Source organism: Elephas maximus, chromosome 6 (assembly GCF_024166365.1).
Source record: "Elephas maximus indicus isolate mEleMax1 chromosome 6, mEleMax1 primary haplotype, whole genome shotgun sequence".
Lineage (NCBI taxonomy): Eukaryota > Metazoa > Chordata > Mammalia > Proboscidea > Elephantidae > Elephas > Elephas maximus.
The window spans coordinates 24,440,042-24,464,448 of record NC_064824.1 but is presented as its reverse complement, the minus strand read 5'-3'; the positions used below and the strand labels follow the sequence as shown (position 1 = coordinate 24,464,448).

At 35.5% G+C, this 24,407-nt stretch overlaps 1 protein-coding gene across 1 annotated transcript in view; it reads left to right on the top strand.

Annotated features, from left to right (window-relative positions):
• The window catches only part of DPP10 (dipeptidyl peptidase like 10), an 846,520-nt gene that overhangs the window by 667,306 nt on the left and 154,807 nt on the right, over window positions 1-24,407 (top strand). The gene's annotated exons all lie outside the window — the stretch shown is intronic.

Below are 24,407 nucleotides of genomic sequence, written 5' to 3'. Positions count from 1 at the left end.
TAAGACTATATCAAATGATACTAGTATTATTTTATAATTTACTTAGAGAGTTTATAGAGTAATATATGGTAAAACTGCTAGTTAATAATGAAACCTACAATAGAACTCAATAATACTAGGGCCTCGTAAAATTTTTATTATACAATATTGTCAATTTTCCTGCAAAACTAAAAAAAAAAAGTTATTTATTCTTAAACCTGTTTTTAAGTCAAACATTTAACACAGAAGTCCACACCTGCAATATTCATTCAAAGAGGATTTGTATTGTGTTGAAATTATATCAAAAAGATAATTTAGCAGTTTAAGGAATACTATAAATATTCCTGTCCACGTCTCATGGTATTCATGTAAAGGACTTTCTAAAGAGAATAATGCCCGGAAAATGGTGTTACCTGGCTATATGGAATGTGTATGCTCAAATGTACTAAAACTCATTGCCATCAAGTCAGTTCTGACTCATAGCGACCCTATAGGGCAGAGTACAACTGCCACATAGGATTTCCAAGGAGTGGCTGGTGGATTGAACTGCCGACCTTTTAGGTAGCAGCGGAGTTCTTAACCACTGTGCCACCTTGGCACTGCTAAATTGATTACTAGAGTGTTTGTTATGTTTAAACTTTTACCAGCAACTATGTGATAGTTCCTTTTGTTCCATGTTCTCACCAATACCTAGGTTTCCAGACTGAAATTGTTCCTCACCTTATGGGTATAAAAAGGTAGTTCATGGCAACTTATTAACATTTCCTACTGCCTTGATTTCTAATGAATTTAAGCAGCTTTCATATATTTACTGGATATTTATATTCTCTCCTATATGAAATACATATTGGTATTTTTGCCCATTTTTCTTCATGTTTTATCCTTTTTTTAATTAAAAAAGAATTCTTCGCATATTTCCGATGATGATACTTTGTCAAGTCTATCGTTGCCCAGCTTTTGGCTTGACTTTTTGCTGTTGTTTTATTTCTGTTTCATGCAATCAGGAAGACAGATATAACAAATTTCAGAATTGACTTTTATGTTACATAGTCAGAGTTGGTATTTGGACTGTTATTACTCTGAATCTGTAGGTCAATTTTGGGATATTAACATTTTAGTGATATTAAATCTTCATATCCAAAACATTTTATGTATCTTCAGTTATTTGGGACTTCTTTAATATCTTTCCATGAAATCTCATAATTTTATACCTAAAGATCTTGCATTTCATAATTTTGGATGTTATTTTAAATGCTGTCAGTTTTTGTCTTTGTTTTTTTTTTTTTTTTTTTCTTTTTCTCCGTTACTGGTGCATAGAAATGATATAATTAAGATATGTTACTGACTTTGTGTACATCAACTTTTTTAAGCTCACTTATCAATTCCTAATCATTTTTACATAGACTAATTGTAACTAATGGTTACCTTTTCCATTTGAATTTTTATTTCTTTTTTTAAGTTTTACTGAAGTACCTATCATCTAGCATGTGTAGGTATGCTGTTTGTTTATGGGAATATCTTTAAAAAATTGATTCTAATATTGATATAGGATTATTATGTGTTACATTTACTTTTGAATTTGTTTTGCTAATTTATACATTTCTAGAAATCTATCTCACCTAGGTTTCTAATTTTTAGTATCATACTTTTATAATATTCTCTTATCATATTAATATCTACATTTATTGTTATATATCTTCTTTCCTAGCATAAATTATAAGTACATTCTTTTTTCCTGATCAAACTTGGTTGGGATTCATAAATGTTATATTTGTCTTGTCAAGAGTCAAATGTTAAATTTATTTGACCCTCTCTGAAAAAAAAAAAAAATTTTTTTTTATTATAACGCTGTTTTTTTATTTCATTGTTTCTTGTTTTAAAATTTTCTCTTAAGTTTCTTAATTTCTTTCTTCTACTTTGTATGGATTTGTTCTGATGTGGCTTATTCTAACTTCTTAAAAGGAATGCCTCGTTAACTTTCAGTGTGTCTTTTTTTCTTCTCTAATGTAAGCACTGGAGACTCTCTAAATTGGCTTAATTTTTTTTTTTTCTCTATGTGGTTTTTTAGTATTGCATTTATTACTATTTAATTTGATTGTTTTCCAGTTTCTATTGTGATATCTTATTTCAGGCGGGTTATTTTGGAGTTTGTTTTTTAAATTTACAAAAATGTGGAACTGATTTGAAACTAATTAGCTATCAGCAATGGGTCTTTGTAATAGTGATGTTTTGATATTGATGAGATTTGCTTTATGGCTTAGTATTAGTTTTTATAAATGTTTCCATTATTGGAAAATGTTATGCATTCTCCATGCAATAGGTACAGTTTTGATATATTCCTATCAGATCAATCTTAATAATTATGTTACTTTAGACTTAAATTTAAGGATGATGGTTATATAATTTTTTTTTCATTTAGAATTCTGTCAATTTTACATTATATAGTTTGAAATTGCTTCTGATGGTGAATCTCAGTGAAATGAAACTCTTGACAATTTTGTGAATATCTATCTTATTTTCCATTAATAACCTTGATTGGCCAACCTTATTATGTCTAATCTTTAACAAAGGATAAAATCCTGTAGTTTTTTTTTTTTTAATTAGAATTGCTGCTTCAACAACAGCTGAGTGGGTTGAGATGATTATTTCCAATGAACCTCCATTCCTCATCTATGAAGTAGAAATATCTATACCATCATATCATTTTAATAATTCTTTGGAATAATATAAATGTATTTCCTAATAAGTTGTCTGGCATAAGCTAGATATAGTTCTGTAATTACTATTGCTGAAATTAATATTTTGGTTTAGTTGTTTTGTTTTTTAATCAAAGAAAAGTTTTCAAAAGCAAATTGGTTTGTGGAGAAATAATACTAGATATTCCACAATTCAAGAAGGATGTAGAATAACATACTGATAATAAATGATACTTCTTGTCAGTGGAAAAAGTTTGAGACCAGGGAATGTTTTAGGAGTAAATAGAACTGAAATACGGTCTCTAACAGTCATTGGTCATGTGACCTTGGACAAATCATTTCACTTGGCATCTCACCTCATACTCATCACCAGTAAAATATAAACATTTGACTCTTTTTGGGACTTATTTATATCAAATATTGTTCTAATTTTTAAAAACTGAGATTATTTAAAAATTTCTATTTTCAAAATGATTGGGAACAAGGAAGAGGAAATACATGGAAGGTTGAAAAAGAATTAAGGAGTATTAGGCATGATAGATTTTCTTTATTTTATTTATAGTTTTTCACCCAAACAGTGCAATAGATTAGTGTTTTGGGGTATAAAAAACATTTTTTCCATTCAAAAACAATGTCATTTTGTCTTGGTAGACATGTTCTTAAACATGCAAACTAAGTGGTAAATGTAATATTAAAAGAACAGCTACTTATAATATAGAAAATAAGCAACAATAAAATAAATTATGTCATTCCTGCTCTTTAATTTTCCAACATACCTAATATTGTTTTATGGACTCAGTCAAAAAGAACATCAAAAAAACTAAGCTTCACTCTAAAATATCGAGAGCAAAGCACACAGAGTTGCCAGACATTAGACTTGACCCTGCTTAAGGATCTTTATAGTTTGTTTTACAAAAAGAAGTCCCACATTGTTCTCTGTGTCCACTGTCGTGTTCATGCTAAATGGTTGAGAAGTTGAATGAATAGCTATGAGAAAAATAAACCAATGATTTAAAATGATAAATTAATGTAATTGTCCAGGTACTGTAGACAGTATGTTTGTCTTTATCAACTGGATGTTGAGAGAAATTTCAAAACAAGGCATTTAATCTTCCTTTTTTTTTTTTTTATAGAACTGGCTCTAGGTCTTATGATGTTCTTGTAGAGTGGCAGCTAAGCTGCATGGGGTGTATTAGATGTAAAAATGCCAGGTTGGATTTGACGTGGAGAAGGGTACGTGATCCATGTATTCATAGACAGGTGATGAGTGAGCACCAAAAAGCAGGCAGTTGCTATAGTCCTACCTGCTTCACTCTGATGCTGTGAACAGTAGAGCCAGTCCACTACCACTGGGCCAGACACAAATTCAGAACAAACAAAATCCCCAAACGCAGAAACCCCAGGTAATTTCACAGGCGTGTTACTGGACAGTCTTTGAAAAATCTTTAAAATTTGATTGATTTTAAATTTTGATTGATTTTTAATGACACTCTTATCCTCTAAGCCCGAGAGGAGCCCACACTCAGGCCAAAATGGTAACAGTTTGATTTCACTCAAGGAAGTGTAGTATTAATTGTATGCATTTTCTGTAATGATTTCTAGTTGTTAGTGATTCATTATTCTTTAATAGATTTAAGAAAAATATTATAAAGATCAGAGATCCTCTCATAGGAGCCAAATTGCAGGTATTTGAATCTTGGGTCCACTACTTACTAGCCATTAACATTGACAACATTACTTAATACCTATGTGGGTGTCTTAGTTTCCTCATCTGTAAAATGGGATAAAAACAGTACTTTACTAATAGGGGTTTTCTATTGTTTAAAGTATTAATATAGATATAAAGCACTTTGAATAGTGCCTGGCATATAAGTATTTTGTAGATGTTAATTTTTATAATTATTCAAAAAAAAAGATTAAAATATCCCTTTGTTACTTGAACTGTACCTTTTTTGGTAACTTTAGTTTTACTCCTTTTATGAAGAATTAAACTTGGTAGCGAAGTGGTTAAAAGGTAGGGCTGCTAACCAAAAGGTCAGCAGTTTGACTCCATGTGCTGCTCTTTGGAAACCCTATGGGGCAGTTCTACTCTGCTCTATCGGGTCACTATGAGTCAGAATCAACTCAAAGGCAATGGATTTTAAGCCTAACTTATTTGTAATGGCATTTTCGATGTCCTTTGGGAAAGTTTTGGGAAGAGTAAATGTTTTTCAAGGTTATCTTTTGTGTGTGTGTAAATATAAAGTAGAGGACATAGCTCTACAAATGTCTAATGGCCCATTTCATGTGAGTATAACAGGCTTTGTCAATATTTGAAGCTATCAGCAAACTCAGCAATGTGATTTTATTAGAGATGAGTCATTATAATACTTTAGTTTTCCATAAAGTGAATTAAGGAGTCCTGCAGTGTTTATAAACTAAGGACTATTAAATTTTCAACCTTAATTTTCAGTTTCTAATTTTATTTGCTGTAAAAGAATTCCCTGGCTGTGGAGAAGAGAGGTAAGAGATTCATATAATTTAGAGATGCAGAGGACCTGAGTTAGAACTCAAAGGATGGAAGGAAAATTTTCAGTTGCTCTATGTTTGGGTTAAGGGATTCTGGATGTGGCAAACTTTGTGTAAAAAAGGCCCTGAAGTAATAATGCATGCACTATTCAGAGAAGGTGGAGAGTAGACCACTTTAGCTTAGTGTATGTTTCACAAAAAGAAATATTTAAGTGGGTCCTAAAACAGGAAAAATATGTTCAATTGAACAGGCTTCTGGTTTAAGAGGGTATCTTCTTTTCTTTTTTAAGAATACTTTGTCTTGTAAAAGTTAAAATAACTGATTGTGGAACATTTTGAAAATTCATAATTATCAAAAAAATAAAGTCATCAGTACTTCCATATCCAGGATTTGAAGGATTTTGAAAATCAAGACTTTGAGTTTGAAAAGAAAAACATTCTACTGAATAGAACATGGTATCTGGACTCAGAAAAACTTCAGCTCAAGCCCAGCTTTTTTTTTGCTTTGTAACTAAGTAGAAGTTGATAGCTCAAGCTTAGCTTACTCATATTTAAATAGAAGATAATCATAATGACTTCTCAGTTTTGTTTCAGGTTGGAGGTTAAATGACATAGTAAGCACTCGATAAAAAAAAAAAAAAGCTCTTATTTTGAACCCCATCTGTCCTTCCCTCTAACAGCTGGCTTAATTCAGAGCATCAACAACTTTTATGTAAATATTTTAGTAGCTGAATTTCTAATATCCTTTCTCCAAAACTAGCGACTCGAAGCCAGCTAACAGCTGCAGAGATATGTGTTAAAAAAAATTCGTATCCATACCAGGCTCCCAGGAGGTTACAAAACATCACTGAAGTGACACACAATGTCATTGAAATGACACATGAGGTGTGAGGAATGTGACACATCGTCTGGCTCCTGCCACACTGTTGCAGAAGCACAGAGTGTCTCTACCTGAACCAAACTCTTCCTATTTTCTAGATGATGCCACACTGCTCCTTGATGTCTCCAAGTCATTCTCCTTTGCATACCTTGTCAATTGTATTTTTTTGTGCTGAACTCTTTGTCAAAAACTTTCATTGCTCTTCTCTGATAACACTTTTCTGACCCTTACTCCGTTGTAAGTGAAGCACTTGCTTCTCAGGATTCTAACATCTGTCTATTTTTCACTCAAATTATTTAAAATTTTTGTATTATTTACTTTGGTATTCTCCACCACTGGCCTACGATCATTTACAGAGCAGGTAGAATACAGAATATGCTAAACATCTCTTTCATTTCCTGTTTCCTCTTCTCAATTTCCTCCCACTCCCTCTCCATTCTCTTCTCCCTCTTTTCCATAGAAAGTTCTGAGACGACACAATGTGAAAAAGTCATGTATAAAAAGACAAGGCTGGTGGAAGAGTTTTAGAGAGGCTGTAGTAATCAAGTCTAGAAGAAGGAGTCTAGGTTTAAAGGCTATTTATGTGTAGGTAGTCCCTGACTTATAACCTATTTGAGCTAGGCAAACCACATTTTTTTTCTTACATTTTATAATTAGTAATATGTACTACATACAATGTAGCAAAACATAATTTGCTGATTTTCTCATTTTCACGCCAACCCTCAGAAACAAATAAAGATCGGGTTATAAAGATAATGATAAACTAGATGGTCCCCAGCTACAATCAATGACTGCCCTGACAGCGAACGCAACAGAGAATCCCTGACAGAGCAGGAGAACAGTGGGATGCGGACCTCAAATTCTCATGAAAAGACCAGGCTTAATGGTCTGACTGAGACTAGAAGGACCCGGAGTCATGGTCTCCAGACCTTCTGTTAGCCCAAGACTGGAACCATCCCCAAAGCCAACACTTCAGACAGAGATTGGACAGGAATATAAGAAAGAAAATGATACTGGTGAGGAGTGAGCTTCTTGGCTCTAGTAGACACATGAGACTCTGTGGGCAACTCCTGTCTAGAGGGCATAGGAGAAGGCAGAGGGGGACAGGAGCTGGCTGAACGGACATGGGGAATACAGGGTAGAGAGGAGGAGTATGCTATCTCATTAGGGTAAGAGCAGCTAGGAGTATATAGCAAGGTGTATATAAGTTTTTTTGTGTGTGTGTGTGTGAGAGACTGACTTGATTTGCAAACTTTCACTTAAAGCACAATTTTTAAAAAAAGATACTGATAAATGTAAATGGACTAAATGCACCAATAAAGAGACAGAGAGTGGCAGAATGGATTAAAAAAAGACATGATCCTTGTATATGCTACGTACAAGAGACACACCTTAGACTTAAAGACAGAAATAAACTAAAACTCAAAGGATGAAAAAAAAAAAAGTCAAGGAAACAACAATCAAAAAAGCGCAGGAGTGGCAATATTAATTTCTGACAAAATAGAATTTAAAGCAAAATCCACCACAAAGGATAAGGAAGGACACTATATAATGACTAAAGGGTCAATATAACAGTAGGATATAACCATAATAAATATTTACACAGCAAACTACAGGGCTCCAAAATACATAAAACAAACTCTAACAACATTGAAAAGAGAGATAGACAGCTCCACAATAATAGTAGGAGGCTTCAACATACCACCTGAGGTGAAGGGTAGAACGTTCAGAAAGAAACTCAGTAAAGACAAGGAAGATCTAAATGCCAAAATCAACAAACTTGACCTCACCAACATACACAGAACATTCCACCCAATGGCAGTCAAGTATACTTTCTTTTCCAATGCACATGGATCATTCTCCAAAACAGGTCACATATTAGGTCATAACAGAATCCAAAACATCAAAATATTACAAAGCATCTTTTTCTGACCATAAAGCCATAAAAGTAGAAATCAATAACAGAAAAGAAAGAAAGAAAAAAAAAATCAAGCACATGGAAACTGAAAAATACCTTCCTCAAAAACTACTGGGTTATAGAAGAAATTAAGGATCAAATAAAAAAGTTCATAGATTCAAATGAGAATGAAAACACTACCTACTAGAATCTTTGGAACACAGCAAAAGCAGTGCTCAGAGGTCAATTTATAGCAATAAATGCACACATCCAAAAAGAAGAGGCCCAAATCAAAGAATTATCCTTACAACTTGAACAAATAGAGAGCAGCAAAAGAAGCCCTCGGGCACCAGAAGAAAGCAAATAATAAAAATTAGACCAGAATTAAATGAAATAGAGGACAGAAAAACAATTGGATGAGTTAACAAGACAAAAAGCTGGTTCTTTGAAAAGATAAAAAATCAATAAACCATTGGCCAAACTGACAAAAGAAAAACAGGAAAGGAAGCAAATAACCCCAAAAAGAAATGAGACCAGCAATATCACAACAGACCCAACTGAAATTAACAGAATCATATCAGATTACTATGAAAAATTATACTATAACAAGTTTGAAAACCTAGAGTAAATGGACAGATTTCTAGAAACACACTACCTACTTAAACTAATAAAAACAGAAGTAGAATAAATAAATAAACCTAAAACAAAAGAAGAGATTGAAAACGTAATTAAAAAAAACTCCTGGCCCTGACAGATTCACTGGAGAATTCTCCCAAACCTTCAGAGAAGAGTTAACACCACTACTACTAAAGGTGTTTCACAGCATAGGAAAGAATGGAATACTTCCAAACTCATTAGATGATGCCAGCATAACCCTGATACCAAAACCAGGAAAAGACAGGAAAAAAAAAATTAAAAAAAGAAAATTTTACACCAATATCCCTCATGAACATAGAAGCAGAAATCCACAACAAAATTCTAGCCAATAGAATTCGACAATATATCAAAAGAAAAAAAAAATCACCGTGACCAAGTGGGATTCATATCAGGTATGCAGGGATGGTTTAATGTTAGAAAAACAATCATTGTAATACATCGCATAAATAAAACAAAAGACAAGAGCCACATGGTCTTATCAATTGATGCAGAAAAGGCATTTGACAAAGTCCAACACCCATTCATGATAAAAACTCTCAGCAAAATAGGAACTGAAGGAAAATTCCTCAACATAATAAAGGTCATTTATACAAAGCCAACAGCCAACATCATCCTAAATGGAGAGAGTCTGAAAGCATTCGCCTTGAGAACTGTAGCCAGACAAGGATGCCCTTTCTCACTACTCTTATTCAGCATTGTGTTGGAGGTCCTAGCCAGAGCAATTAGGCTAGAAAAAGAAATAAAGGGCATCCAAATTGGTAAGGAAAAAGTAAAAGTATCTCTATTTGCAGACTATATGATCTTATACACAGAAAACCCTAAGGAATGTACAAGAAAACTGTCGGAACTAATAAAAGCATTCATCAAAGTATTAGGAAACAAGATAAACATACACACATCAGTTGAATTCCTCTACATCAACAAAGAGAACTTCGAAGAGGAAATCACCAAATCAATACTATTTGCAATAGCCTCCAAGAAGAGAAAACAGATAGGAATAAATCTAACCAGAGACATAAAAGACCTGTACAAAGAAAACTACAAGACAGTACTGCAAGAAACCCAAAGAGGCCTACATAAGTGGAAAAATATACCTTGCCCATGGATAGGAAGACTCAACATTGTGAACATGTCTATTCTATCCAAAGTGATCTACAGGTACAATGCAATCCCAAACCAAATTCCAGTGGCATTTTTTAATGAGATGGAGAAAAAAATCACCAACTTCATATGGAAAAGGAAGAGGCCCCGGATAAGTAAAGCATTACTGAAGAAGAAGAACAAAGTGGGAAGCCTTGCACTGTCTGATTTTAGTTGTCAAAATAGCCTGATACTGATACAACAGATACATAGACCAATGGAACAGAACTGGGAATCCAGACATAACTTCATCCACCTATATGGGCAGTTGATGTTCGACAAAGGTCCAAAGTCTGTTAATTGGGGAAAACACAGTCTCTTTAACACATGGTGCTGGCATAATTGGATATCCATCTGCAAAAAATGAGACAAAACCCATACCTCACACCGTGTACAAAAACTAACTCAAAATGGATCAAAGGCCTAAACATAAAATCTAAAACAATAATGATCATGGAGGAAAAAATAGGGACAACTCTAGGAGTCTTAATTCATGGCATATACAGAATACAAAACATTACTAACAATGCACAAAACCAGAAGAGAAACTAGACAACTGGGAGCTCCTAAAAATCAAACACATTCATCAAAAGACTTCATTGAAACAGTAAAAAGACATCTACAGACTGGGAAAAATTTTTTGGCTACAACAAATCCAATCAGCATCTAATCTCTAAAATCTATAAGATAACTGCAAAACCTCAACAATGAAAAGACAAATAACCCAATTAAAAAATGGGCAAAGGATATGAACAGGTACTTCACCAAAGAAGACATTCAGGTGGCTAGCAGATACATGAAGAAATGCTCAGGATCGTTAGCCATTAGAGAAATGCAAATCTAAATTACAATGAGATGCCATCTCACCCCAACAAGGCTAGCATTAATCCAAAAAATACACACAAAATAATGTTGGAGGGGTTGCAGAGAGACTGGAAAACTTATACATTGCTGGTGAGAATATAAAGTGGTACAACCACTTTGGAAATTGATGTGGCATTTCCTTAAAAAGCCAGAAATAAAAGTACCATATGATCCAGCAATCCCATTCCTTGAAACGTATCCCAGAGAAATAAGAGCAGTCACATGAATAGATATGTGCACACCCATGTTCATAGCAGTACTGTTCACAATAGCAAAAAGTTGAAAACAACCTAGGTGCCCATCAATGGACGAATGGATAATCAAAATATGACATATTCACACAATGGAATACTAAGCAATGATAAAGAATAACACTGAATCCATGAAACATCTCAAAACATGGATGAACCTGGAAGGCATTATGCTGAGGGAAATGAATCAGTCACAAAATTTGAAATATTGTATGAGACCACTATTAAAAGAACTCAAGAAAAGGTTTAAACAGAGAAGAAAACATTCTCTGATGGTTACAAGGATGGGAAGGGAGGGAGAGGGTATTCACTAACTAAACAGTAGACAAGAATTATTTTAGTTGAAGGGAAGAACAACACACAATACAGGGGAAGTCAGCACAACTGGACTAAATCAAAAGCTAAGAAGTTTCCTGAATACAACCAAACACTTCACAAGACAGAGTAGCAGGGGCAGGTTTCTGGGGACTATGGTTTCAGAGGACTTCTAGGTCAGATGGCATAACAAAGTTTATTAAGAAAATGTTCTGCATTCCACCTTGGTGAGTGGAGTCTGGGGTCTTAAAAGTTAGCGAGCAGCCACCTAAGGTGCATGAATTGGCCCCAACCCACCTGGAGCAAAAGACAATGAAAAACACCGAAGACACAAGGAAAATATTAGCTCAGGAGACAGAAAGGGCCACATAAACCAGAGTCTCCATCAGCCCGAGACCAGAAGAACTAGATGGTGCCTGGCTAGCACAATGACTGCCCTGACAGGGAACACAGCAGGCATTCCCTGACCGAGCAGGAGAAAAGCAGGGTGCAGAACTCAAATTCTAGTGAAAAGATCAGACTTAATGGTCTGATTGAGACTGAGGGGACCCTGGAAGACATGGCCCCCACACTCCCTGTTAGCCCAGAAATGAAACCATTCCTGAAGGGAACTCTTCAAAGATTAGACTGGACTCTAAGACATAAAATGATACTCGTGAAGAGAGTGCTTCTTAGCTTCTTAGCTGAAGTAGACACATAAGACTAAATGGGCAGCTCCTGTTTGGAGGCAAGTGGAGAAGGCAGAGGGGGAAAGGAGCTGGTTGACTGGACATGGGAGATACAAGGTAAAGAAGAAGAGTGTGCTGTCACATTATAGGGAGAGCAACTAGGGTCACATAACAATGCATGTACAAATTTTTATATGAGCAACTAACCTGAAGTGTAAACTTTCAGATCAGTGCTTTACTGTAGTGAGTGTGAAGTTTATTCTTAACTTAGCACATTGGTGCAGGAAGACAGCTGGTTGTAAAGCCAGAAATTTTACAGCATTCATCCCTTAGGAGCCTTGATGACACAGTGGTTAAGAGCACAGCTGCTAACCAAAAATCTGGCAATTCAAATCACCAGCAACTCCTTGGAAACCCCATGGGGGAGTTCTACTCTGTCCTATGCGGTCGCTATGAGTCGGAATCGACTTGCCATCGACTTTTTTTAAACATCCTCTAGTGTTTGTTATAAGGATTCATTTCCAATATAAGTGAATTTTGGACCACTTATGACCTCATTCATCTTTATTAATGGGAATAATTGAAAACAAGCTAACTTTCCATTTTATCTTGAACAAACTCTTTTTTTTTTTAGTTCCAGGAAATAAAAACAGTCTCCTTTGCCACACTCTAGTGCTAGCCACAATTAAGGCCTAGTGGGGCTCACTTCCGATTTGAGATCAGAAAGACCAATATCAAGAAGCTCATCTAATTTCTTTACTCAATATTTGGGCCAGAAATACCTGATAACTCATAACAGAATCACTGTGTTTTTGTGTAAGAAAAAAAGAAAAAAAATTAAAATATCTCTAACATCTTGTATGACAAATTTGCAAGGTATTCCGATACATTTATATTACATATGTTCATATGTATGTATATATATGTATGTATGTGTGTGTGCATAATGTATGTAATGTGACAGGAAATATATTTTCCTAAAAATAGGTAAAAAAATGCCGTGAGAGGGTACGTGTGTGTATAGAAAACAACAAAGAAAAAAGCAAATGCAATGAAAATGTACAATTTAAAGGAAAATTAATTTGCATTATTGCACAAAAATCACACACACACACACACACACACCAGGGAAGCACTCCCATAAACCTCTCAGTTGCTTATTTTTTTAGGATTAGTTAAATGTAACTTTCATAACTGTTTCACCTAAATTTGGAGGCCCTCAAAAGATATAAAATTTAAAAAATGACTTGATCTTCCTTAATACTCACACAATTCATACTGCTTTCTTCCAGCTGTGTTGCCTGTATCATTGTAACCAGAAAACCGAGCAAAGTGAATAATTTTAGCTATACTCCTATTGGCTGGAGCCCTGGTGGTGCAGTGGTTAAGAGCTCAGGCTGCTAACCAAAAGGTCAGCAGTTCATCTGCCAGCCACTCCTTGGAAACTCTATGGGGCTGTTCTACTGGGTCACTATGAGTCGGAATTGACTCATGGGCAATGGGTTTTGTTTTTTTTTTTTTAATACTTCTATTGCTTTTAGCTGTCCACAGTGGACTTATTGTAAGTCATTTGATAAATATGTGTTGACTTTGCTGACTTCCCTGTACTGTAAACTTTCTGAAGGCAGGAGCTCAAATCCTGTCATCCTCATAGCATGTATAACTCGGTAACAAACCATGGAGGTAGCAGGCATGTGGTTTTTACTGATGATAATAAAAAAGAAGAGGCTCAGGAAAGAATGGTGTAACTTGTGCCAGCATAGAACATGGAAGATATTTAGATGCTGACAGCTTCTAGGTCAGGCCACCTGTGAAGAGTGAGTAGAAATATTGCCAAGCTTATCTCCAGGGAAAAAACAGAGAACAATCAATCCACTGTATGCTATTTGAGGACACCTTTTAACTACACTGTTTGTAGTATTTTATTTTTAATTTTAGAAGATTCAAACTGAAATCAGAACTTTATAATAAAAAGTACCAATATTAGTGATAGAACTTCTGTACTTTACCAATACCTTTTCGTTTTGGAGGGAGTAGAGTTGGTTTTATTCCTACCTAATGTGTTTCCATTGGTTTATCTGACATGTGTTTTAATATTTCATAGAGGTTATAACTATGTGTTTTTTTAACAAAAAAAACCCAAACGCATTGCCATTGAGTCAGCTCTGACTCCTAGCAACCCTACTATGTGTTAAGAACATGTTATGCATTAGGGGTATAAAAGATACAAACCCTACATTCCAGGGGGCCTCACCCAATAGTGTCTAGAGGTAAAAGTTCCCAGCTCTAGAAATATCTAGAACAGGAACATCCTAACCTACACCTCTCCTCTAGGGAGGTGCCCACTCCAAGGTGATAGGGCAATTTCCTGGAGGAAGTGATATACAAACTGAGTTTTGAGTTAAGATGCAGGGTGAAATTTGGACATTTATATAAAGATAGAGCTCTGGGCTAACATGAGATTATAAAATATGGAAATAAGTGGGATAGACATACAGATTCACCTACTTTAATTCTTTAATTTATATTTTTAATAACAGAATATTAAAACTTAAATGTCAGTCCCAGATATAAGGGGGGGGGGCAATCAAGTAAACCAGACATATAAAACATGTCAGCAGATTTGTATTAGAAAGAAAAATTGTTTCTGGGTTCTACTAAAAGCCCACCATACTTCTCTAAATGGAATTTTAAGCAGTTGTTGAGTTATTCAGAAATTATGAGGTAAATACAACAGCTGTTTCTTTCTTTCCTCTGTTTGTTTTACAGCATAAAAAGCAATTTCTGTGCCACTTCTTGTCTCATGCTGCTCCTAACATGAAATTAAATAGTAAATTGTGAAGTGGGAGGCATAGAGGTTTCAGGATTGTGGGTTTTCTAACCGTACATCTAGTTTGTGTATAATCCGCTGCCGGATAGTTTACACAGTTCTGCTAAGCAAACCATTTGAGTAGAATATCAATGTAGATGGTAATCAGAGTTCCTAAATATTAGGCAGATTTTTTTTTTCATTGCAACTATGGCTGTGCATACCTATTATTCTTCCCTTTGACCCTACAGATTTATCCTACAGTGATGCCAAGTCATATCTGATCAGCAGTCTCAATCAAAACTTAAGAAAAATAAGATTATTGCAGTGTCTATTGTAAGATGTGAAGCATTTCACACAACCCCTGAGGTAAAAAGATCCCAGTTAGGAAGGGTCCGGTATTTTAGTGATTTACTGTGTTTTATTAAATGACATGCAGAGAACTGCCTGAGGGGAACTGTGGCCTGTGTTAATGTCAAGATTCTTTATATTGGAAATAATTCCAGATACCCATTAGAGAAGGTGCAGTACAGGGGCCCTCCCCTTGCTCCCTTCTTAAGAACAACAAGGAAAGTGACAATTTAAAAAGATTATGCCATCTTTTATGAAACTATCCATAGCCTTGCCTAAACTGTAATCTCTAAGGAATATGAAGCAAAAATTCCCCAGAGTGAGGAAGGGATTGAAAGCAAATATCCACCTTAGCAGATTTTGAAGAGCAGAGGAATAGACACATCCACAAGTGTAGCTGATAAATCCAACACTTCTCTTGCAGTAAAAGATAGAATGAATAGACTGAAAGTAAGTCTGGGTATAGAAAATTTTACAGAACTCTTCAACAGCACTGGATACTGGGGTGAGTATATCCAACATTGGAAGGAGCCCTGGTGGCACAGTCGTTAAGTGCTCAGTTGCTAATCAAAAGGTCAGTGGTTCAAATTCACCAGCTGCTCGGTTGAAGAAAGTGTGGCAGTCTGCTTCCTTAAAGATTACAGCCTCGGAAGAAACCCTATTGAACAATTCTACCCTGTCCTATGGGGTTGCTATGAGTTGGAATCAACTCGAAGGCAATAACTGGTCTTTTTTTGTTTTTTATATGCAACATTTGGACTGAGTACCATTCCACTCTGCTGTACGTAGGGTCAGCATTAGTTGGAATAGACTGAACGGCATCTGTCTACCTACCTACCTACCTACCTACCTATCTATCCCCAACAATTACAGAACACATGGTATTTTCACATGCACATGTTTGGCCATGAAACAAGTCTCAATAAATGTAACTGGATTTAAATAATACATAGTAGGTTCTCTGATCACAATGGAATTAAATTAAAAATCAGTAACAATAATGTACCTAAAACCAGTCCATGTTGAAAATTATGTCACAATTTTAACTAGCCTGTGGATCAATGATAGAATCACTAGGAAAATTAGAAAATGTTTTGAATTAAATGATAATGAGAACTCGACACATTAAGATGCAGCAAAAGCAGTACTTACAAAGAACTTTATAACTTTAAATGTCTATGTTAGGTAAGAAGAACACTTTAAAATTAACAATCTAAGCTTCTCCTTTGAGGAGCTTGAAAAAAGAAGAGTTTTTTTAACTAAAGTAAGTAGAAGGAAGGAAATGATAAAGATATAAGCAGACATTAATGAAATGGAGAACAGATAAAAAATAGAATCAGTGTAATTGAAGTTTATTCTTAGGAAAGATCAAAAGCTGATAAACATCTCTCTTGACTGATTAAAAAAATAAGAAAAAAGACAAAAAGCATTAAATCATAAATTAAAAAGTAAGCATTACTAGACATCTTCTGGATATTAAAAATATAATAAAACTATACTCTTAGCAAAAAAAAAAAAAAGTTTTTTTTTTTTTCTTAGCAAGTTTGGAGCCCTGGTGGCGCAGTGGTTAAGAGCTTAGCTGCTGGCTAAAAGTTTGACAGTTTGAATCCACCAGCTGCTTCTTGAAAACCAACCCTATGGGGCAGTTCTACTCGCTCCTACAGGATCACTATGAGTGGGAATCGACTCAGTGGCAACAAGTTTGGTTTGGTTTCTTCAGAAGTTTATGCCAACATTTGACAATTATAATAAAATGGGCAATTTACGTGAAAGTAACAGAGTGTGAAATCAAGACAGGAAACAATAGAAAATTTAAATAGGAGTCCCTGGGTCATTCAAAAGGTTAAAGTACTCCACTGCTAACAGAAAGGTTAGAGGTTCGAGTCCACCCAGAAGTGCCTCAGAAGAGAGGCCTAGTGTATATTCAAAAAAAATTAACCATTGAAAATCTATGGAGCACAGGTCTGTTCTGACACACATGAGGATGCCAAGAATCAGAGCCAACTCAATGACAACTGAATTGGATAAATACTAAAAATATGTTGAACTCATAATTAAATCCCTTCCCATTTTATATAAAGATGTATTTGCTGTTGTGTTCTGTCTATTAGATTCTGATGCATATTAACCCCATGTGACACAGCAGAACTGCCCCCACAGAGTTTCTCAGGCTGTAATCTTTATAGGAGCAGATCTTCAGGTCTTTTCTCCTAAGAAGTGGCTAGTGAGTTTGAACAGTTGACCTTTGGGTTAGTAGCTGAGTGCTTAACCATTGCGCCACCAGGATTCTCTCTACATATTACATATTATACTTCATATGTGTATATTATACTTCATACCTACCTACATACTGTCTATATATTACAGTTCATCTTTCTTATACTTCATATATAACTGTATATATGTATACAGTATATATAATACTTCAGGCCGAGATTGCTTCACTTATAAATTCATAATATCTATGATAGAAATAATGCCCATCTTACATAATTTATTTCAAAAAATAAGAGGTGGAAACATTTTCAAATTATTTTATGAGTCAAGCATAACCACGATACTAAAACACATTACCAAAAGATAAAACCAAGATAAAATAATGCTTCATAACAGTTTCTCTTATGAATATATAACAAAAGTAGCAATCATGCAATATATAAAATGTATAATACTTCACAACCAAGTTAGGTTTATTTCAGGAATACAAGATTACTTTAACATTTGAAAATCAAACAGCGTAATTCATCCCATTATCAGAATAACAAACAATTAAGTATGTGCTTGAATATAGAATGAAGATTAAACAATTTTGGAAAGTTTTAGAAGTTATTAATTGTGATTATATGGAAATATAATTTTTAAAAAATTCAGAGTTGGACGAGGAAGAAAAAATAGGAATAAGGGTCCTTACACAACCTTCATTGTTCATAGTAAGGAAAGGAATGAAATCAAATGCTGCACCAAGACCAAACCAAGCCTGTTGCCGTCAAGTAGATTTCAACTCATCTGACCCTATGGGACAGAGGAGAACTGTCCCATAGGGTTTCTGAGGAGCACCTGGTGGATTCAAACTGCTAACTTTTTGGTGAGTAGCCGAACTCTTAATCACTAACCGCAGCACCACGTCCATATATAAATTGGAGAGGAAATTAGTTGTTAGGCAGTGGCAAAGGGTAGCCAGGATTAAGGAGGATTTGAGAGGAGCAGTAAGGGTCTAGAGATTCCCATCATTCAGCTGCTACTTCTTGCTCAGACATGTTATGTGTCCCTGCATATTATGGAATAGCTTTTGGGAGCCCATAGTCATTAAAGCCCATAACTGTGTTATCAATACCTTTACATGTCCTGACATAGAAAAATTTGGAAAGCACTTCTGAACAGAACAATAAGAAGTATACTAAAATGTTTCTAACCATTCAAAAGTAAACAAGTAACATAAAACAAAGGAAACCAGACTGTATAGTGGAGGATGAAAAACATAGTCATTAAAAGAAAAAGAACAGCATAAAATAAGATGGCAGAAAAAGACAACGCGTATGTACACATATAAACGGGATATTTACAAGACTTTCATATTGAATGACTAAAATCAAGTAAGGATGAAAATAAAAGGATGGATTACGAGGTACCAAGCAACTGAAAGTACAGAAACAAAGTCAGTTAATTGTCAAAGTATACTCAAGAAAAATGCAGTAACTGAGAGAACCAAACCAGTTACCATAGAATTGATTCCAACTCATGTTGAACCCATGAGTGTTAGAGTAGAACTAACTGTACTCCATGGGGTTTTCAATGGCTGATTTTCTGAAATAGATTCCTAGGCCTTTTTTCCAAGATGCCTCTGAGTGGACTCAAACTTCCAACCTTTTTGTTATGAGCTGAACATGTTAACCTTTTCAACACCCAGGGACCCCAAATGAGGGGAGGGCATTTTATAATAAGTATTTACAGTGTGTAGTTCACGATGGCCAACAAACTTATTAGCCTATATGTACCAATTAAAAGAACAAGAAAATGCATAAAATGATGTATCTAAGAAAATAGACACAAACTAAATTTGTTAGAAGCTTTAATATAACTTTCAATTCATTACAGACCATCATTCTAGATAAGAGAAAATTAATAACAGAGGATCACAATAACATAATTAATATGACCATTTAAATACATGCACACCAGACTCTAAATTCTATAAACAGAGAAGAAAACAGGTTTCCAAGTGCCCATGGGATATTTAAAAATTTTGCCAAACATGGGATCACAAAGAAAACTTGGATAATTTACTGTAATGGAAAAAACACCAAATATGTTTCTGATCAAAACGAAAAACAAAATCTGTAATTAAAATAAAAAATTGTTAAACACTGCTATTTGTATAGATGGCAATGGAAGAAATAGTAACAATTTTATAGTTCCTTGTTCAAACGTAAAGACATGAATGCACAAACAGATCATAGGAATATTTCTAGGAAAACAAAAATAAGCACGACTAATTCCATAAGAAATAGAAAATTTGGAAAGCCATTTACCATAAATTAAATTAAGACACCTGTCAAAAATATGCCCCAAAATAGGAAGAAAACAAACAAACAATCCTGAAAACTTGTCAGGCCCGTATGCCTTCATGGGGAAGTAGTTCAAAGACCGTAGCTAATGTTTATGTTACTGATATCATTCCACAACTGAGAAAATTAAAATGATGATTCTCATTTTTTTTTTTTTCCTGCAAAGCCCATATAATACTCAAACCAAAAGCTAATAATTACATTGTCTAATTGTGCTTCTGTTATGGGTGATGGAAAAATTTAAAAATGGATAATGGTGATAACTGAACAACAGGATAAACATGTTTCTGTTGTGAATTGTAAATGTGAAGAATGTTTAAATGGCCAGGGTTTTATTACTTGTATATTTAACACAACAAAAATAAATAAATAACTACTATCCCCCCGCCCCCCATTTTTTAAGATCAATGCACATCAGAGAAAAAAGAAAGACAGGGTTAATTTTAAAAATAAATTATATATAAATAAATAATAAATAAACAAATAAATGCAGAGCCCAGGGATTTGTGTGGAAATTGCAAAAGTTCTAGGGTATAGTAACTGAAATCTTAGACAGAGAAGGAAGAGCTAATGGAGCAGGATGAATATTTGAAGAAATGACAGCCCAAAATTCCAAAATGTAATAAAAACAAATTAACATATTTAAGTGTATCAGGAGGTCCCAAGCAAAATAAATTCAAGGATAACCAAACCCAGACACGTATTTGCCAAACTTTTGTAAACTAAAGTTAAAGAGAAAATCATAAAGTGGTCAGAGAAGACCAACACATAAATACAGGGAGCAACAAAAAGAAGATCTACAGACTTCTCAGACACCACAGGAAGTGAAAATGAAATACGGACAGTTTCAGGTAAAAGAACAGTGAAAGAATTTGTTGATGGCAGACCAACACTACAGGAAATGCTCTTCAGTCTGGAGGAAAACAATACTAGAGAGAAACTTAGATCTTCAGGAATGGATGGAGAATACAGGAATGTTAGATATCTGAGTGAATATATAAAAATAAAATGTCATCTTAGTTTTTGTATAAAAATATTTCTGTTTAAAACAAAAATTATAATATACTTTTGAGTTTATAAGGTATATGTTATGTGATATAGATGACAACTGTAGCATAAAAATAGTGGGGAGAAAGAAACCTATACATCCTCTTTTTCAGAGTTCTTTCTCCCCTCTTAACATAACAAACTGCCCCCTAAGGTTTCTACCTAATCTTCTGAGTTGCTGTTTTCAATTTGATCCCATACAGATAGTTCTTAAGAGAGCATAATTAATGTTCGATGCAGACAATTTTTACTGGTTAAGCCAAAGTATTGTTTGGTTTTAAGAAGACTTCAGGGGATATTTTTGGTTTAAGGTTTAAAGATTGTCTCTGGACAAAAGTTTCAGGGGTTCAACCAAACTTCATGGCTCCTAAATGCCCATCAACAAATGAATGGATGAACAAAATGTGGTATAGACATACAGTGGAATATTACTCAGCCAGTTGATGTTGTTGTTAAGTGCCATCGAATCAGTTCCTACTCATAGCTACCCTACGTACAAGAGAAGGAAATACTGCTCTGTACTGTGCCACTTGTCTGTCAGTTTATCCTACTGTGGGGGCTTGTGTGTTGCTGTGATGCTGGAAGCTATGCCACCACTATTCAGATACCAGCAGGGTCGCCCATGGAGGACAGGTTTCAGCTGAGCTTCCAGACTAAGACAGACTAGGAAGAAGTACCCAGCAGTCTACTTCTGAAAAGTATTAGCCAGTGAAAACCTTATGAATAGCAGCGGAACATTGATATAGTGCTGGAAGATGAGCCCCCCAGATTGGAAGGCACTCAAAAGATGACTGGGAAAGAGCTGCCTCCTCAAAGTAGAGTCGACCTTAATGGCCTACAGAGAAACCTTTCAGGACCTTCATTTGCTGATGTGGCACGACTCAAAATGAGAAGAAACAGGTGCAAACATCCATTAATAATCAGGACCTGGAATGTACGAAGTATGAATCTAGGAAAATCGGAAATCATCAAAAATGCAATGGAACGCATAAACATCGATATCCTAGGCATTAGTGAGTTGAAATGGACTGGTATTGGCCATTTTGAATTGCATAATCATATAGTCTACTATGATGGCGATGACAACTCAAAGGGGAATGGTGTTGCATTCATTGTCAAAAAGAACATTTCAAGATCCATCCTGAAGTATAACACTGTCAGTGATAGGATAACATCCATACACCTACAAGGAAGACCAGTTAATACGACTATTATTCAAATTTAGGCACCAACCACTAAGGCCAAAGATGAAGAAACAGAAGATTTTTATCAGCTGCTGCAGTCTGAAATTGATCAAACATGCAATCAAGATGCATTGATAATTACTGGCAATTGGAATGCGAAAGTTGGAAACAAAGAAGAAGGATCAGTAGTTGGAAAATACGACCTTGGTGATAGAAACAATGCCGGAGATCGAATGATAGAATTTTGCAAGACCAACAACTTCTTCATTGCAAATACCGTCTTTCACCAACATAAACGGCGATGATACACGTGGACCTAGCCAGATGGAACACACAGAAATCAAATTGACGACATCTGTGGAAAGAGATGATGGAAAAGCTCAATATCACCAGTCAGAGCAAGGCCAGGGGCTGACTGTGGAACAGACCACCAATCGCTCATATGCACGTTCAAGCTGAAACTGAAGAAAATCAGAGCAAGTACGCGAGAGACAAAATATGACCTTGAGTATATCCCACCTGAATTTAGAGACCATCTGAAGAATAGATTTGACACACTGAACACCAGTGACCAAAGACCAGACGAGTTGTGGAATGACATCAAGTACATCATACATGAAGAAAGCAAGAGGTCACTGAAAAGACAGAAACGAAACAAAAGACCAAGATGGATGTCAGAGGAGGCTCTGAAACTTGCTCTTGAGCATCGAGCAGCTAAAGCAAAAGGAAGAATTGATGAAGTAAAAGAACTGAACAGATTTCAAAGGGCCTCTCGAGAAGACAAAGTATTATAATGACATGTGCAAAGAGCTGGAGATGGAAAATCAAAAGGAAAGAACATGCTTGGCATTTCTCAAGCTGAAAGAACTGAAGCAAAAATTCAAGCCTCGAGTTGCAATACTGAAGGATTCCATGGATAAACACAGAGAAAATATTAAATGATGCATGAAGCATCAAAAGAAGATGGAAGGAATACACAGAGGCATTATACCAAAAAGAATTAGTTGATATTCAATCATTTCAAGAGGTGGCATATGATCAGGAGCCAATGGTACTGAAGGAAGAATTCCAAGCTGCTTTGAAGGCATTGGCGAAAAAAAGGCTCCAGGAATTGATGGAATATCAATTGAGATGTTTCAAAAAACAGATGCAGCGCTGGAGGTGCTCACTTGCCTATGCCAAGAAATATGGAAGACAGCTTCCTGGCCAACTGATTGGAAGAGATCCATATTTATGCCTATTCCCAAGAAAGGTGATTCAACCGAATGTGGAAATTATAGAACAATATCATTAATATCACACGCAAGCAAAATTCTGCTGAAGATCATTCAAAAACGATTGCAGCAGTATATTGACAGGGAACTGCCAGAAATTCAGGCCGGTTTCAGAAGAGGACGTGGAACCAGGGATATCATTGCTGATGTCAGATGGATCCTGGCTGAAAGCAGAGAATACCAGGAGGATGTTTACCTGCGTTTTATTGACTATGCAAAGGCATTCGACTGTGTGGATCATAACAAACTGTGGATAACACTGCGAAGAATGAGAATTCCAGAACATTTAATTGTGCTCATGAGGAACCTTTACATAGATCAAGAGGCAGTTGTTCGGACAGAAAAAGGGGATACTGATTGGTTTAGTCAGGAAAGGTGTGCGTCAAGGTTGTATGCTTTCACCATACCTATTTAATCTGTATGCTGAACAAATAATCCGGGAAGCTGGACTATATGAAGAAGAAGGGGCATCAGGATTGGAGGAAGACTCATTAACAACCTGCGTTATGCAGATAACACAACCTTGCTTGCTGAAAGTGAAGAGGACTTGAAGCACTTACTAATGAAGATCAAAGACCACACCCTACAGTATGGATTACACCTCAACCTAAAAAAAAAAAAAAAAAAAACTAAAGAAAACAAAAATCCTCACAACTGGACCAATGAGCAACATCATGGTAAATGGAGAAAAGATTGAAGTTGTCAAGGATTTCATTTTACTTGGATCCACAATCAACAGCCATGCAAGCAGCAGTCAAGAAATCAAAAGATGCATTGCATTGGGCAAATCTGCTGCAAAGGAGCTTTTCAAAGTGTTGAAGAGCAAAGATGTCACCTTGAAGACTAAGGTGAGCCTGACCCAAACCATGGTATTTTCAATTGCAACATATGCATGTGAAAGCTGGACAATGAATAAGGAAGACCGAAGAAGAGTTGATGCCTTTGAATTGTGGTGTTGGCGAAGAATATTGACTATACCATGGACTGCCAAAAGAACAAACAAATCTGTCTTAGAAGAAATACAACCAGACTGCTCCTTAGAAGCAAGGATGGCGAGACCACGTCTTACATATTTTGGATATGTTGTCAGGAGGGATGAATCCCTGGAGAAGGACATCATGCTTGGCAAAGTACAAGGTCAGTGGAAAAGAGGAAAACCCTCAATGCGGTGGATTGACACAGTGGCTGCAATAATGAGCTCAAGCATAACAACGATTGTAAGGATGGCGCAGGACTGGGCAGTGTTTTGTGCTGTTGTGGATAGGGTTGCTCTGAGTCAGAACCAACTCGAGGGCACCTAACAACAATAACTGTGCCATACT